Source organism: Drosophila albomicans, unplaced genomic scaffold (genome assembly GCF_009650485.2).
Source record: "Drosophila albomicans strain 15112-1751.03 unplaced genomic scaffold, ASM965048v2 utg000152l_pilon, whole genome shotgun sequence".
NCBI lineage: Eukaryota > Metazoa > Arthropoda > Insecta > Diptera > Drosophilidae > Drosophila > Drosophila albomicans.
In genome coordinates, this window is record NW_026263534.1 from 1 (window position 1) to 18,124 (window position 18,124).

An 18,124-nucleotide genomic window follows, 5' to 3' on the forward strand; every position below is an offset into this window, starting at 1 on the left:
ATGGAGTGAACAATCAAACGCTTGGTGAATTTTTGCTTCACAATGATAGGAAGAGCCGACATCGAAGGATCAAAAAGCGACGTCGCTATGAACGCTTGGCCGCCACAAGCCAGTTATCCCTATGGTAACTTTTCTGACACCTCTTGTTAAAAAACTCTTTAAACCAAAAGGATCGATAGGCCGAGCTTTTGCTGTCCCTGTGTGTACTGAACACCGAGATCAAGTCAGCATTTGCCCTTTTGCTCTATGTGTGGTTTCTGTCCGCACTGAGCTGGCCTTGGGGACACCTCCGTTATTATTTGAGAGATGTACCGCCCCAGTCAAACTCCCTACCTGGCAATGTCCTTGAATTGGATCATACCTGAGTAATTGGAGTTATACCAAATTTTTAATTTTAAGAACACATAAATGCACTCTCTCATTAATGAATTTGTTTGCGATTATATAACAAACTCGTGATACTTTGATCAAGAAGCTTGCATCAAAACCCATACCATAAGATATAATAAATATATCCGTATAATGGCTAGGAAATGATACACGTTCCATTTAATCAAGTAAGTAAGGAAACAATAAGAGTAGTGGTATTTCATTGTCGATACTAAACCGAAATTTAATATCTCCCACTTATTCTACACCTCTTATGTCTCCTTACACTGCCAGATTAGAGTCAAGCTCAAAAGGGTCTTCTTTCCCCGCTAATTATTCCAAGCCCGTTCCCTTGGCTGTGGTTTCGCTAGATAGATTAGATAGGGACAGTAGGAATCTCGTTAATCCATTCATGCGCGTCACTAATTAGATGACGAGGCATTTGGCTACCTTAAGAGAGTCATAGTTACTCCCGCCGTTGACCCGCGCTTACTTGAATTTCTTCACTTTGACATTCAGAGCACTGGGCAGAAATCACATTGTGTCAACACCCGCTAGGGCCATCACAATGCTTTGTTTTAATTAGACAGTCGGATTCCCCAAGTCCGTGCCAGTTCTGAATTGATTGTTAATTGATAATCGTTATAATTTAAAAGAACTAGCTGGTTGCCCAACTAGTATTCTTAAAAATTTTAGCAAGAAAGTTCCACAATTGGCTACGTAACTAAACTATCCGGGGAACAAGAAACTACCATAAATGATAGAAACTCTATTTACCCAGAACGAGCACATAAACCCATGTTATTGTTTCCCAATCAAGCCCGACTATCTCAATCTTCAGAGCCAATCCTTATCCCGAAGTTACGGATCTAATTTGCCGACTTCCCTTACCTACATTATTCTATCGACTAGAGACTCTTCACCTTGGAGACCAGCTGCGGATATTGGTACGGCCTGTTGAGAAGTTTGCGTGTCCCCACCATAAATTTTCAAGGTCCGAGGAGAAAATATCGACACAACAGTATATGTCATGCTCTTCTAGCCCATCTACCATATCTCTCTGCGAAAGACTTCCATGGTAGTACGGCTATAAAACAGAAAAGAAAACTCTTCCGATATCTCTCGACGGCTTCTTTTTATGGTCGTTCCTGTTGCCAGGATGAGCACGAGGCCCATATTTAATAACAAACGGATACTCAACAGGTTACGGAATTGGAACCGTATTCCCTTTCGTTCAAAATTATTCAAGTTTTTTAATTATGACAAAATATAAATTTTAGTTACTTTTTTTTACTTGAAAATTTTCGGCTTTCGCCTTGAACTTAGGACCGACTAACTCGTGATCAACCACTGTTCACACGAAACCCTTCTCCACTTCAGTCCTCCAAGGTCTCATTCGATTATTTGCTACTACCACCAAGATCTGTACCAATGACGGCTCCATGCAGGCTTACGCCAAACACTTCTAAGCACACCATTGTACCTTCCTACTCACTAAAGTTTCAAAATTTATATTACAAGTAATATAAATCATCTACTTTAGCGGTAATGTATAGGTATACAACTTAAGCGCCATCCATTTTAAGGGCTAGTTGCTTCGGCAGGTGAGTTGTTACACACTCCTTAGCGGATTTCGACTTCCATGATCACCGTCCTGCTGTTTTAAGCAACCAACGCCTTTCATGGTTTCTGAATGAGTTGTTAATTTGGGCACCGTAACATTACGTTTGGTTCATCCCACAGCGCCAGTTCTGCTTACCAAAAGTGGCCCACTGGGCACATTATATCATAACCTTAAACTTCATATCAAGAAAGTTAAGGTTCTTACCCATTTAAAGTTTGAGAATAGGTTAAGATCGTTTCGACCCTAAGGCCTCTAATCATTCGCTTTACCAGATAAGATTATTTTATACAACAGTTAAATGCACCAGCTATCCTGAGGGAAACTTCGGAAGGAACCAGCTACTAGATGGTTCGATTGGTCTTTCGCCCCTATACTCAATTCTGACAATCGATTTGCACGTCAGAACTGTTTCGGTCTTCCATCAGGGTTTCCCCTGACTTCAACCTGATCAAGTATAGTTCACCATCTTCGGGGTCACAGCATATATGCTCAAGGTACGTTCCAGTTAGAGGCATAAATAATATAAATATTATTATACATAACTATATAGAACGCCCCGGGATTGCGTTAATCAACTATAAATAGTTAAAAAACTAATCCCAATAATAGTCAAGTTAATTACGCTATTAGGTTTATATCCCAATAACTTGCACATATGTTAGACTCCTTGGTCCGTGTTTCAAGACGGGGGTCCCGAAGGTATCCTGAATCTTTCGCATTGTTAATCATACAAGTGCTTATAATAAACATAAAAATCAATGATAATCATGCCATTATATAATTCCGAAAAATTAACGCACTGTACTCATATAATCTATCAGCACTTTATCAAATTTTTTGAAATTTATTTTATGTTAAAATGCAAGCACTCTAATTTAAATAAACTCTTATCAAAATTGTTTGATAAATTCCATACATGCTAATAGATTACAATGTCCTTATATATGGAAAAAATGCACACTATCGTTATAATATTGATTAAATATTACAATTCTAATGATGAATTTTCCATAACGGATATTCAGGTTCATCGGGCTTAACCTCTAAGCAGTTTCACGTACTATTTAACTCTCTATTCAGAGTTCTTTTCAACTTTCCCTCACGGTACTTGTTTACTATCGGTCTCATGGTTATATTTAGTTTTAGATGGAGTTTACCACCCCACTTAGTGCTGCACTATCAAGCAACACGACTCTTTGGAAACATCATCTAATAATCATTAACGTTATACGGGCCTGGCACCCTCTATGGGTAAATGGCCTCATTTAAGAAGGACTTAAATCGTTAATTTCTCATACTAGAATATTGACGTTCCATACACTGCATCTCACATTTGCCATATAGACAAAGTGACTTAGTGCTGAACTGATTTCTTTTCGCTCGCCGCTACTAAGAAAATCCTTGTTAGTTTCTTTTCCTCCCCTAATTAATATGCTTAAATTCAGGGGGTAGTCCCATATGAGTTGAGGTTGTTTAATTACACTTATAGACAATTCTCTGCCTATTTTGAAATATACTATTTTTTTCTTGAAGGTCCATAATATTCACAAAATTATTCTTTATACCATATTCGTTAATAAGAGGCAATTCTAGTTTATAAAATAATATATTTTATGCTAGACATTCCTCAATATTATTTGAAATGAATAAAGAACATATAATTCTTCAAATTTCTCATGCAACAGAGTTTTAGTATTTTCATTTATTAATTCATATTATGAATATCTTAAGCGAGAACTTTTTAGATTCACACTTATATTATCCAATAATATACAATGTGCTTAAAATTCCGAAAAATTTTAAACAACTTATTTAGCATAGTCTTACAACCCTCAACCATATGTAGTCCAAGCAGCACTAAAAAATTAATTAAAGTACATAACAGCATGGACTGCGATATGCGTTCAAAATGTCGATGTTCATGTGTCCTGCAGTTCACACGATGACGCACAGTTTGCTGCGTTCTTCATCGACCCATGAGCCGAGTGATCCACCGCTTAGAGTGATACAATTTTTTTTTTATTTCATTACGTCAAGAATATTTTTATTGAAAAGAAATTAAAATACACCATTTTACTGGCATATATCAATTCCTTCAAAATAAAATTTTTTTTTTTATACCTAAATTCAAATGTTCGAAATGGTCTTAGTTCATTACATAATCGATAATAATATATATATGACAATATATTTTTAGCTAAATTTGGATTTATTATGATCAACATATGTAAAGCGTTAACCTGCAAACAGGTACAACATTGTTTTTCTTTAGGTGTTGCGAACCAATGTATGCGCACTGGAATATGCACAATACATTTTGCAACGCATGTATATTATGGTACATATACACGCAGTTTTTTATTTTATCCAAAACACATAAAACACTCTTAATACAGTATATAATAATAATAATACATGACAAACGGTTTTTAGCTAATTTAAATTATTATATGTTGCATAATTGTATCTCATATGATTGAATAAAATATTTATATTTATTAGTTACATAATTTATTAAATATTGCAATTCCCTAAAAGAGAAAAACAAATTTAATTTATTAACGGTTAGATGCATTAAAACAATAATGATCCTTCCGCAGGTTCACCTACGGAAACCTTGTGTTACGACTTTTACTTCCTCTAAATAATCAAGTTCGGTCAACTTTTGCGAAACAACCGCAACACACAAGGCGTCACAGTGATCACGTCCGCGAGATGACCTCACTATAATAATCGCAATCGGGTAGCGACGGGCGGGATGTGCACATAAGGTGCAGGACCGTACATTCAACATGTGCGAGTTAATGATGCACACTTTACTGTGTAATTCCAAGTTCATGTGAACAGTTTCAGTTCACGAATCCAAGCAATGAAAGTGGTCTTCAGCGGTTGTACCCGGACCTCTCGTCTAGGGAAATACACGTGATATACTCTTCATTGTAGCGCGCGTGCAGCCCAGTACATCTAAGGGATCCACAGAACGCTTTATTGCTCAAATCTCATTATTGCTAGACGCAATTTGTCATAAAGAAGCTAGTCTGTCCTTATAGATGGACAAACCAGACAGGTACGGCTCCACTTACTATAAACACAGTCAACCACAATAAACATTTACTGCACCACTGAATGGAAGGCTATATAAGCTCAACACCGATAATAAACTGAAGATATCTATTTAAATATATTTGAGTCTCGTTCGTTATCGGAATTAACCAGACAATCACTCCGACGATAACTGAGAACAGGTCCATGCCACCACAAGACCCATAAGATTCGAGAAAGAGCTATCAATCTGTCTTACACACTACTGTTTCGGACCTGGTAAGTTTTCCTGTGTTTGAGTCAAATTAAGCCGCAGGCTCCACTCCTGGTGGTGCCGCTTCCAAGATCAATTCCCTTTAAGTTTCAGCTTTGCAACCATTACTTCCCCGCGGAGCCCAATAAGCTTTGGGTTTTCCGGGGAAGCGACTGAGAGAGCCATAAAGAGTAGCTACAAGCCCAATTGCTACGCTGGCAATCGTTTATGGTTTAGAACTAGGGCGGTATTGATCGGCCTTCGAACCTCTAACTTTCGTTCTTGATTAATGAAAACATCTTTAGGCAAATGCTTTCGCTTAAGTTAGTCTTACGACGGTCCAAGAATTTCACCTCTCGCGTCGTAATACTAATGCCCCCAAACTGCTTCTATTAATCATTACCTCTTGATCTGAAAACCAATGAAAGCAGAACAGAGGTCTTATTTCATTATCCATGCACAGAATATTCAGGCATTTGAAGGCCTGCTTTAAGCACTCTAATTTGTTCATCAAGTAATTGTACCGGCCCACAAGAATACACTCGATGAGAGCACTAATGCAGTTCTTAAATAGGAGGAACATATAAAAAAGTACAAGTACCTAATTATATATAAGAACTCCCACCGGTAATACGCTTACATACATAAAGGTATAGTACTAACTACAATACTAAGTTGCACTACCCGTATGAAGCACAAGTTCAACTACGAACGTTTTAACCCGCAACAAACTTTAATATACGCTATTGGAGCTGGCATTACCGCGGCTGCTGGCACCAGACTTGCCCTCCAATAGGTCCTTGTTAAAGGATCTTAAAGTGTACTCATTCCAATTACAGGGCCTCGGATATGAGTCCGTATTGTTATTTTTTCGTCACTACCTCCCCGAGCTGGGAGTGGGTAATTTACGCGCGCCTGCTGCCTTCCTTAGATGTGGTAGCCGTTTCTCAGGCTCCCTCTCCGGAACATCGAACCCTGATTCCCCGTTTACCCGTTGCAACCATGGTAGTCCTAGATACTACCATTCAAAAGTTGATAGGGCAGACATTTGAAAAGATTCTGTCGTCGGTACGAGACCATACCGATCTGCATGTTATCTAGAGTTCAACCAGTTGTAACGATCCTTGCGATCGCTTGGTTTAGCCTAATAAAAATGCACACGTTCCAGAAGGTCCGTGTTTTAATTGCTATGTATGTAGCTCTAGAATTACCAACAGTTATCCAAGTAACTGTTAACGATCTACAGGAACCATAACTGATATAATGAGCCTTTTGCCGGTTTCACTATTAATTCGTGTGTACTTAGACATGCATGGCTTAATCTTTGAGACAAGCATATAACTACTGGCAGGCGATCAACCAGAATAATGTTCATTTCATTATGTAAATATATTTAAAATATATAATTACATAAATCTTCAAATATGTAAAATACATGACAACATCACAAATATTTTGAATAACAAACGAATAATAATTCAATAATTGTATATATGTATATGTTATATACTTGACATTCTGTACATATACGAATGTGGCCATAATTAGATGCATTCACTTCGCGCTAGTATAGATTCACAATTGTTTATATAAGATATATAATACTTATATATATAAAATATATGTGTCTATTAATCTTCAAAAATATCATTTTATATTCAACTAGAATTATATTTAATCACACATGCATATTTATAATGTAAATTTCAATTAATTGAATAAAAATGTATTTTATTTGAATGAACAAACTGATAATTTTATCTAATTCTGCATTTACGTGTAGACAATATTATAGTTAGTTAAAAAACCTCCAGTCACAATAGTGTCACGAGAGGATTTCAATTATTCACAAAATATAATTCTTTAGCCCTACGAAACCACTGTCTTCTTTTGAAAAAGACATTTATACATTATATGCTGTTATATACATCAGTAATAATTATATAACCATATAAGGTAGTATCAATTGTATATCGGATGAAGACTAATAATTTAATTAATAATTACATATAATTGTATTACTTAATATGCAAACTGAAATTATATGCATCCAATACATATATACGTGATGAGCACACACTGCGCCACCATGTATAAGGTTTGTTGTGAGACGTTTTCTACAATCTCTTATTTATATTTAGTATTACCATCTAACTGTATCTTTTGTTGCACTAATTTAATGACTACAACAGTTTTAAAACTTCATTTATTTGAACTTTTTTCATATATTGCCTTCTATATGATTATTTTCATTATTATTTGATAATATGACTTTATGCCGCAAGACTCACTCAGTATACAGTATCATATATATTTCACTCACTTGAATTTCTCATATGATATCCTGCTCGCACATCACCACCCCTATATAGGTTTTGTGACACTTCACAACCAGCTCATATTACTAAGTATACCCACCTAATGTTATCTTATGTTGCACTCAATTTAATCAATGCCACAGTAAAACTCATTATTTAAACTTTTTTTAATCATATTGCCTTCTATATGATTATTTTCATATATTATTTATATATGACTTATGCCGGCAAGACTCACTCCATATACATAGTCATATATATTTCACTTGTGAAATTTTTCTCATATGACATGCCTGCTCGACATCACCACCCCTATATAGGTTTTGTGACACGTTTTCTACAACCAGCTCATTTTACTAAGGTATACCACCTAATGTATCTTTATGTTGCACTAATTTAATAATGCAACAGTAAAACTTCATTATTTTTAACTTTTTTAATCATATTGCCTTCTATATGATTATTTTCATATATTATTTATATATATGACTTATGCCGGCATGACACTCCATATAAATAGTCATATATATTTCACTTGTGAAATTTTTCTCATATGACATGCCTGCCCGACCTCACCACCCCTATATAGGTTTTGTGACACGTTTTCTACAATGCTCTTATTTATTTAGTATTACCATCTAACGTATCTTTTTGTTGCACTAATTTAATAATACAACAGTAAAACTTCATTATTTTTAACTTTTTTAATCATATTGCCTTCTATATGATTATTTTCATATATTATTTATATATGACTTATGCCGGCAAGACTCACTCCATATACATAGTCATATATATTTCACTTGTGAAATTTTTCTCATATGACATGCCTGCTCGACATCACCACCCCTATATAGGTTTTGTGACACGTTTTCTACAACCAGCTCATTTTACTAAGGTATACCACCTAATGTATCTTTATGTTGCACTAATTTAATAATGCAACAGTAAAACTTCATTATTTTTAAACTTTTTTTTCATATTGCCTTCTATATGATTATTTTCATATATTATTATATATATGACTTTATGCCCGGCATGACACTCCATATAAATAGTCATATATATTTCACTTGTGAAATTTTTCTCATATGACATGCCTGCCCGACCTCACCACCCCTATATAGGTTTTGTGACACGTTTTCTACAATGCTCTTATTTTATTTAGTATTACCATCTAACGTATCTTTTTGTTGCACTAATTTAATAATACAACAGTAAAACTTCATTATTTTTAACTTTTTTAATCATATTGCCTTCTATATGATTATTTTCATATATATTATTTATATATGACTTATGCCGGCAAGACTCACTCCATATACATAGTCATATATATTTCACTTGTGAAATTTTTCTCATATGACATGCCTGCTCCCCACCCCTATATAGGTTTTGTGACACGTTTTCTACAACCAGCTCATTTTACTAAGGTATACCACCTAATGTATCTTTATGTTGCACTAATAATAATGCAACAGTAAAACTTCATTATTTTTAACTTTTTTAATCATATTGCCTTCTATATGATTATTTTCATATATTATTTATATATGACTTATGCCGGCATGACACTCCATATAAATAGTCATATATATTTCACTTGTGAAATTTTTCTCATATGACATGCCTGCCCGACCTCACCACCCCTATATAGGTTTTGTGACACGTTTTCTACAATGCTCTTATTTTATTTAGTATTACCATCTAACGTATCTTTTTGTGTTGCACTAATTTAATAATACAACAGTAAAACTTCATTATTTTAACTTTTTTAATCATATTGCCTTCTATATGATTATTTTCATATATTATTTATATATGACTTATGCCGGCAAGACTCACTCCATATACATAGTCATATATATTTCACTTGTGAAATTTTTCTCATATGACATGCCTGCTCGACATCACCACCCCTATATAGGTTTTGTGACACGTTTTCTACAACACCAGCTCATTTTACTAAGGTATATCACCTAATGTATCTTTATGTTGCACTAATTTAATAATGCAACAGTAAAACTTCATTATTTTTAACTTTTTTTAATCATATTGCCTTCTATATGATTATTTTCATATATTATTTTTATATATGACTATATGCCGGCATTACACTCCATATACATAGAACATATATATTTCACTTGTGAAATTTTTCTCATATGACATGCCTGCCCGACCTCACCACCCCTATATAGGTTTTGTGACACGTTTTCTACAACCCGCTCATTTTACTAAGGTCTACCACCTAATGTATCTTTATGTGGCACTATTTTAATAATACAACAGCAAAACTTCATTATTTTGTTATCAATAATTTGTATAAAATACTAGTACAATCGTAAATTGTTTAACATTGTTTAAAATTTTTGTCAAAGTTGAACTCATATCTCGGTAGAACCTTATATCATATGGCTGCAGTTCAATAAAAAATTCACCAAGTCCAAAAAATTTTTTTCTCAAGTTAAATTCAAAATCTTATCTCATTTTATTAAAAAACTGTATAAAATGATATATATAAAAAGTTTTTTTCTACAATTTTCATATGTTGAAATTTTTTGTCAAAGTTGAACTCATATCTCGGTAGAACCTCATATCATATGGCTGTAGTTCAATAAAAAATTCACCAAGTCCAAAAAATTTTTTCTCAAGTTAAATTAAAAATCTTATCTCATTATATTAATAAACAGTATAAAATGCTATTTAAAAAGTTTTTCTTCAATTTTCATATGTTGAAATTTTTTGTCAAAGTTGAACTCATATTTCGGTAGAACCTCATATCATATATGGCTGAAGTTCAATAAAAATTTACCAAGTCCAAGTTTACCAAGTCCAAAAAATTTTTTTCTCAAGTTAAATTCAAAATCTCTTATCTCATTTTATTAAAAAACTATATAAAATGATATATATAAAAAGTTTTTTCTTCAATTTTCATATGTTGAAATTTTTTGTCAAAGTTGAACTCATATCTCGGTAGAACCTCATATCATATGGCTGCAGTTCAATAAAAAATTCACCAAGTCCAAAAAATTTTTTTCTCAAGTTAAATTCAAAATCGTATCTCATTATATATTAATAAACTGTATAAAATGATATTTAAAAAGTTTTTTTCTTCAATTTTCATATGTTGAAATTTTTTTCAATGTTGAACTCATATCTCGGTAGAACCTCATATCATATGGCTGAAGTTCAATAAAAAAATTCACCAAGTCCAAAAAATCTCTTTTTCTCAAGTTAAATTCAAAATCTTATCTCATTATATTAATAAACTGTTTAAAATGATAATATTTAAAAAGTTTTTCTTCAATTTTCATATGTTGAAATTTTTTGTCAAAGTTGAACTCATCTCTCGGTAGAACCTCATATCATATGGCTGCAGTTCAATAAAAATTTCACCAAGTCAAAAAAATCTTTTTCTCAAGTTAAATTCAAAATCTTATCTCATTATATTAATAAACTGTATATAAATGATATTTAAAAAGTTTTTCTCTTCAATTTTCATATGTTGAAATTTTTTTCATAGTTGAACTCATCTCTCGGTAGAACCTCATATCATATGGCTGCAATTCAATAAAAAATTCACCAAGTCCAAAAAATTTTTTTCTCAAGTTAAATTCAAAATTGTATCTCATTTTATTAATATAACTGTATAAAATGATATTTAAAAAGTTTTTTCTTCAATTTTCATATGTTGAAATTTTTTTGTCAAAGTTGAACTCATCTCTCGGTAGAACCTCATATCATATGGCTGCAGTTCAATAAAAAATTCACCAAGTCCAAAAAATCTTTTTCTCAAGTTAAATTCAAAATCTTATCTCATTTATATTAATAAACAGTATAAAATGCTATTTAAAAAGTTTTTTCTTCAATTTTCATATGTTGAAATTTTTTTTCAAAGCTGAACTCATATCTCATGTCTTAATTTGTGCCACTAATATGATGGCGTTCTTTTGCTACCAAACACATAATAACGTGTGTATGAAATAAATGCATACTTAAAATACGCAAGTATTCTGTTCATATAGATACATACATAAATGTATATACTATTTTTATATGCATATTTTATATTTTTAATTTTCGCCACTAATATGATGGCGTCCTTCTGGCTACCAAATTCATGTAATTGCGTACGCATTATAAATGTATATTTAAAATACACAAGTATTTTGTACACATAGATATACCATGCATATTTTTAATTTTCGCCACTAATATGATGGCGTCCTTCTGGCTACCAAATAAATATATATAACTAACGCTTACTAAATAAATGCATATATTAAAATATACAAGTATTTTGTACACATAGATATACTATGCATATTCTTAATTTTCGCCACTAATATAATGGCGTTCCTTTTGCTACCAAATAAATATATATAACCAACGCATAATAAATAAATGCATATATAAAATACGCAAGTATTTTGTACACATAGATATACTATATGCATATTCTTGATTTTCGCCACTAATATAATGGCGTTCCTTTTGCTACCAAATAAATATATATAACCAACGCATTATAAATAAATGCATATATAAAATACGCAAGTATTTTGTACACATAGATATACTATGCATATTCTTAATTTTCGCCACTAATATAATGGCGTTCCTTTTGCTACCAAATAAATATATATAACCAACGCATAATAAATAAATGCATATATAAAATATGCAAGTATTTTGTATACATAGATATACTTACTATGCATATTATTAATTTTCGCCACTAATATAATGGCGTTCCTTTTGCTACCAAATAAATATATATAACTAACGCATACTAAATAAATGCATATTTAAAATACACAAGTATATTTTGTACACATAGATATATTATTATTTATTATATATATAATATATATATATATATATATATATATAATTTTCTTCTTATATGCGTAATTGTATAACACATAATTAATAATTATGCATACAATTTTGCATATTTATATATATAAATATATATATATATTTTTTTATATATGCCTTAAACATATATATTTTATCGAATCGTCAAGCAAAGGATAAGCTTCAGTGGATCGCAGTATGGCAGCTGCTCAACCACTTACAACACCTTGCCTGTTATAAAAGTCGTTTACAATTGATTCAAGGCTTTGTCATTGTATTAAATAATGTTTTAATATATAACTAGCGCGGCACCAGGTGATCGAAGATCCTCCCAATTTACTATGTTATATGTAACATTGGCATCACATCCATCGTCGTCTATTAAATGAATAATAAACTTTTAATGGTTTAGAAGCCATACAATGCAAATTGCCCCTTATTTATCATTGCAGTCCAGCACGGATACGACCTTAGAGGCGTTCAGGCATAATCCAACGGACGTAGCGTCATACCACTGTTCGCTCGAACAAGTATTGTGCCATTGGTCCGTACCTGCGGTTCCTCTCGTACTACGCAGGAATGCTGTCGCAACAACGTTTTGTCATTAGTAGGGTAAAACTAACCTGTCTCACGACGGTCTAAACCCAGCTCACGTTCCCTTGCATGGGTGAACAATCCAACGCTTGGTGAATTTTGCTTCACAATGATAGGAAGAGCCGACATCGAAGGATCAAAAAGCGACGTCGCTATGAACGCTTGGCCGCCACAAGCCAGTTATCCCTATGGTAAACTTTTCTGACACCTCTTGTTAAAAACTCTTTAAACCAAAAGGATCGATAGGCCGAGCTTTTGCTGTCCCTGTGTGTACTGAACACCGAGATCAAGTCAGCATTTGCCCTTTTGCTCTATGTGTGGTTTCTGTCCGCACTGAGCTGGCCTTGGGACACCTCCGTTATTATTTGAGAGATGTACCGCCCCAGTCAAACTCCCTACCTGGCAATGTCCTTGAATTGGATCATACCTGAGTAATTGGAGTTATACCAAATTTTTAATTTAAGAACACATAAATGCACTCTCTCATTAATGAATTTGTTTGCGATTATATAACAAACTCGTGATACTTTGATCAAGAAGCTTGCATCAAAACCCAATACCATAAGATATAATAAATATATATCCGTATAATGGCTAGGAAATGATACACGTTCCATTTAATCAAGTAAGTAAGGAAACAATAAGAGTAGTGGTATTTCATTGTCGATACTAAACCGAAATTTAATATCTCCCACTTATTCTACACCTCTTATGTCTCCTTACACTGCCAGATTAGAGTCAAGCTCAAAAGGGTCTTCTTTCCCCGCTAATTATTCCAAGCCCGTTCCCTTGGCTGTGGTTTCGCTAGATAGTAGATAGGGACAGTAGGAATCTCGTTAATCCATTCATGCGCGTCACTAATTAGATGACGAGGCATTTGGCTATTTTTTTTTTTTTTTTTTTGTAGGAAATGAATTTGCCCACACAACAATGCCATATATGAATGGCACGTCATATGACTGTTTTCCCTTTACTTTGTACACAATAGATGTTGGCCAGTGTAGTTGACTTTCAATGAGGAAAGTAAACCTCGGTGCTAACCCACTCCTTGGCGATATCCAGTATGGAACATGAACGTCTTAAAGCCGCAGACTCCGCCATCTACCACCCTGGTACTGATAATATTGCTATCACCAGCGTTAAGGACTCCCAGTGCTCTCAGTCGTTTTACCGACCGATAGCTCCAGATGCCCCTCCAGTTTAGCGTAGCAGAAACGATTTTAATGTCCTCATGTGCCCGATAATCCCGAACCAGAGCCGTTCGTACGTCCTGTCTGTCGTAGATCTCAACCTTACTCTGATGAGCTTGGTCAAGATCAAGTCCGTCAGTCACAACCTGAGCGTCGATCACTATAGTGTGATCTGGTCGGAAACCCACCAGGTCCGGCTTATATATCCTGTTCTCTCCCTGCAGACTTGGTTCAGCAATGACAGAGTAGCCTCTCGTCTCAAGTCCCCGCTTGAGATAATTAGCTACACTGTTGTGTCTAGCCACCCGCCTCCCATGCGTACGATGACACTTCTGCAGAATGTGGTTTAGTGATTCGGGAGCATCACATCCTGCACGACACTGCCTCTCCAATTCGTGCCTTCCCCTCGTGGTACGAGACCGCGTGGGGTAGGGCATTTATCCGCAGTTTGATCCCATTCAAATAAGCTTTTCCAGTTAACAAACGCGTGGGTGCGACAACCCACCCGTGTTGCGGAGCATAACGCCCTGCTTCACGGAGACCGCTACCATCAACAGAGGAGTGCAACCTATCCGCCCAGTACGAATCGATCAAAAGGCGTGTATCCAGAGCCGCGTCTCCCGATGCCTTGCACCTATCTCGGGCCCTCCGAATTTCCGCACTAAGGAACGAACTGGCCGTCTCGGATTGCTCGAGGTGGGGCCATTTATATGTTCGTTAGCCTCTGTATGCGCAGCATTGGAGCTGTCCTTCGAACTGAGGGAACACCGAGACCCCCACTTGTGTGGGGGGCATGGAAGAATGCTACTGACACATCCATAGGAAGATCTAACCATTTCCTTACGACCGACCGTACCAGTCTGTCACACTTTCTCAAAACGCCTATTGCCACACTACCAAGGGTTAGCTTGTGATATAGCTGCTGTGGAATGAGGACAGTTCTGAGGGCGAATAACTTCTGCTGTGGCTTCAGGGGGGACCGCGATATGATATCCAATCTGGGACCAATGTCCTCAGTCGGATTGTAGCGGGCCCTCCCGTCCGCAGTGAACTGAATGCCGAGATACCTCCACTCCTCCGAACGCTTCAAGCTTGGACACGTGCGCGAACCTACACAGAAGCTCCGTGATTCGATCACAGTACACTTCTGCTTCGGTTGCCCCTTGACACTAACAGTAAAACACTTATTAGCGTTTAGGGTCAGCCCAACGGACGCCAAAAAGGAGACCGTGGTATCCAATAATGCCTGAAGGCCCTTCGGTGTAGAGAAGCAAACAACACCAGATCGTCTGCGAACGCTGCAGCGTTTGTTTTGGCATTTCCGACACTGACACCAATCTCGTCCGGTAGAGACCTGAGCAACCGGTCGATGACCAAGTTGAACATATGTGGAGACAAAGGGTCACCCTGCTTCACACCTCTAGCAGGGACGAATTCCTCTGATCTCCAGCCTTTACCATTGAGACTAGTGCCACCTCCCAAGTACAAGCTACGTACGTAGTCAACAAAACCCGTTGGTGCACCATACAGCGATAGCGGTGTTCAATTACCGTCCTGCGTGAGGACACAGAGTCAAACGCTTGCCTGACACTCAGTTTGTCGCATTATTAACACGCACGCATGCGTCTATGGGTGTCCCTCAGGATCTAAGTCAACAACTATTTGTCGCGTTATCGCGCGCAACCTCCAAGTAGGAAGAAACCCCCGCTGACGCGGAATCCCAATTCGTACTGATGAGGGCCATATCGATGATGCCAATGATCGGCCAATTGATTTGTCTAACTCATGACCAGAAAGCATATCGCCGACGGGACTAGTCTTTCTGGTCGGATGCTTCTTACCGTCTTCGGGATTGAAAACGGTTCTTAGGCCATTGGCAAAGAGTGTGGGTATGTTTTGCCGCACCAGAGCAAATAGGTTCATGTATGCCGGATGCATAACACCACTGAATACTCCTGGCAGGTTCTGGGAGATATTCCGTCCGGTCCGGTGAGAAGAAGTCAAAGGCACTTGATGCCAATGCAGGTCCCTAGGACGTAATAGGTGACCATACCCCTCAAGCAAGTGTCCCATATGGTTGTGCATCGGTGCTAGAATTGGCAAAGAGGAAAGGCTCTGCTGTGTCATGACTTCTCTCCAGTATGGTTCCATAATCTCTTGGTTTGGCATTACCGACTCGTCGGGTCCTGCAAGCAAGGATCCAATGCATCGACCTTTATGTTTGTCCCAGTTACGCTGAACCCTAGCGAACTGCTGCCTTCTATTTTGTCTCCTATTGCGAGGCTCAGGAAAGACTCTCGCCGAAACCGGACCTTCGTTTCGATTCGGAAAAATTTCCAGGAGATAGTTAGACAAACACTGGAGAGTTGCTTCTTTGCCCGAAGTCTGCGCTCCATCAATGATAGATTGCAGACAGAACCTCGACTCTCCACGATCGATTACATCCCACAGGGCCGAAGCCCCGCAGTATCCGCATGAGGACGTCGTCCGAATGTATCGATGGTGTGATTGGAACCGACTCTGACATTGAAGAAGAAGACTCAAGCCCACTTATACTAGGGCGGCGCGTAATGGTTTGTGGTTCACTAATTTCGGGGATAAGAGCCGCTTGCCCTCTTAGCTGCTCGATTTTTGCCTTATAATTATCCCTCTGTCGACACTTTTTAATAGCATCGACGCTGCGTTCTGGAAAATGCAACGCCAGCTTTTTATTAATGAACCTCTCGCCATTTGCTATGAGCTCAAGTTCCTTCCTCGCCATCATGGCCAATTCTTCCTCACACCACCTGGTTTTCACGTCAACACGCGTACGAAGCTCATCAAGCTGTCTTTGTGCTGACGCGACATGTGGACGCCTAAACCGGTCTTTGTTCCAAAAGATCGGCCGCATTCCACACATAGATGTCCAACAACTGGATTAGCATCTACGTTCCTTCCCTGATGGGCTCCTACGGATGCCGTAGGAGAATTCACTGAATAACTTTCAGCTATCCGAGGCATGTTATTTAAGTTTGCACCATCAGTTTTTCAGGGACCATCGGGGTGGTAACCCAATGGCCCCTTTCGCCGCTCATATTCGCTGCTGCCGAAACTACATCGGTCCAGCACCCGAAAGACACCACGACTTGGCCACAATAAGTGGTACATATCTAATAAGACTATCTGTTGAACGAGAACGGCTACTATCTATAATATTGCTGATAGATTGAACCACTACTTCCCCTCCGCAGACTTCGACCCACATAAACCATGTCATCCTGTGTCCCTTAACGTTTCACTATGTCTTCAGATGCTTGCAGGGAGGGGAGCCATCCTGATCGGGACTTCCGGTATCCGAAGTTACGCGAATTCTAGATTGCCGAGCTTCGCCGCCCACTTCACCGTTAACATTATTCAGGTTCTGACTTAGATGATCTCTTGCACCGTGGAATCTGACAGCGGAGAATTCCCCTTTAGCTGTTGGGCCGCTGTTGAAGAAGTTTGCAGTTGTTACCAACCAAAATTATCTATATTGTGTGGCCCAATCAAGCCCGACTATCTCAATCTTCAGAGCCAATCCTTATCCCGAAGTTACGGATCTAATTTGCCGACTTCCCTTACCTACATTATTCTATCGACTAGAGACTCTTCACCTTGGAGACCAGCTGCGGATATTGGTACGGCCTGTTGAGAAGTTTGCGTGTCCCCACCATAAATTTTCAAGGTCCGAGGAGAAAATATCGACACAACAGTATATGTCATGCTCTTCTAGCCCATCTACCATATCTCTCTGCGAAAGACTTCCATGGTAGTACGGCTATTAAAACAGAAAAGAAAACTCTTCCGATATCTCTCGACGGCTTCTTTATGGTCGTTCCTGTTGCCAGGATGA

General features: G+C 36.9%; 1 non-coding gene and 1 pseudogene across 1 annotated transcript; both read right to left on the bottom strand.

The window, feature by feature from the left end:
- On the bottom strand, window positions 1-3,465 carry LOC117577167 (large subunit ribosomal RNA; annotated as a pseudogene; the record flags this gene model as incomplete).
- A 354-nt stretch (window positions 3,466-3,819) lies between these two features.
- LOC117577146 (5.8S ribosomal RNA) lies at window positions 3,820-3,998 on the bottom strand. The gene has a single exon (XR_004573058.1). It is a non-coding gene; the product is annotated as a 5.8S ribosomal RNA (ribosomal RNA).
- Window positions 3,999-18,124: the final 14,126 nt, after the last annotated feature.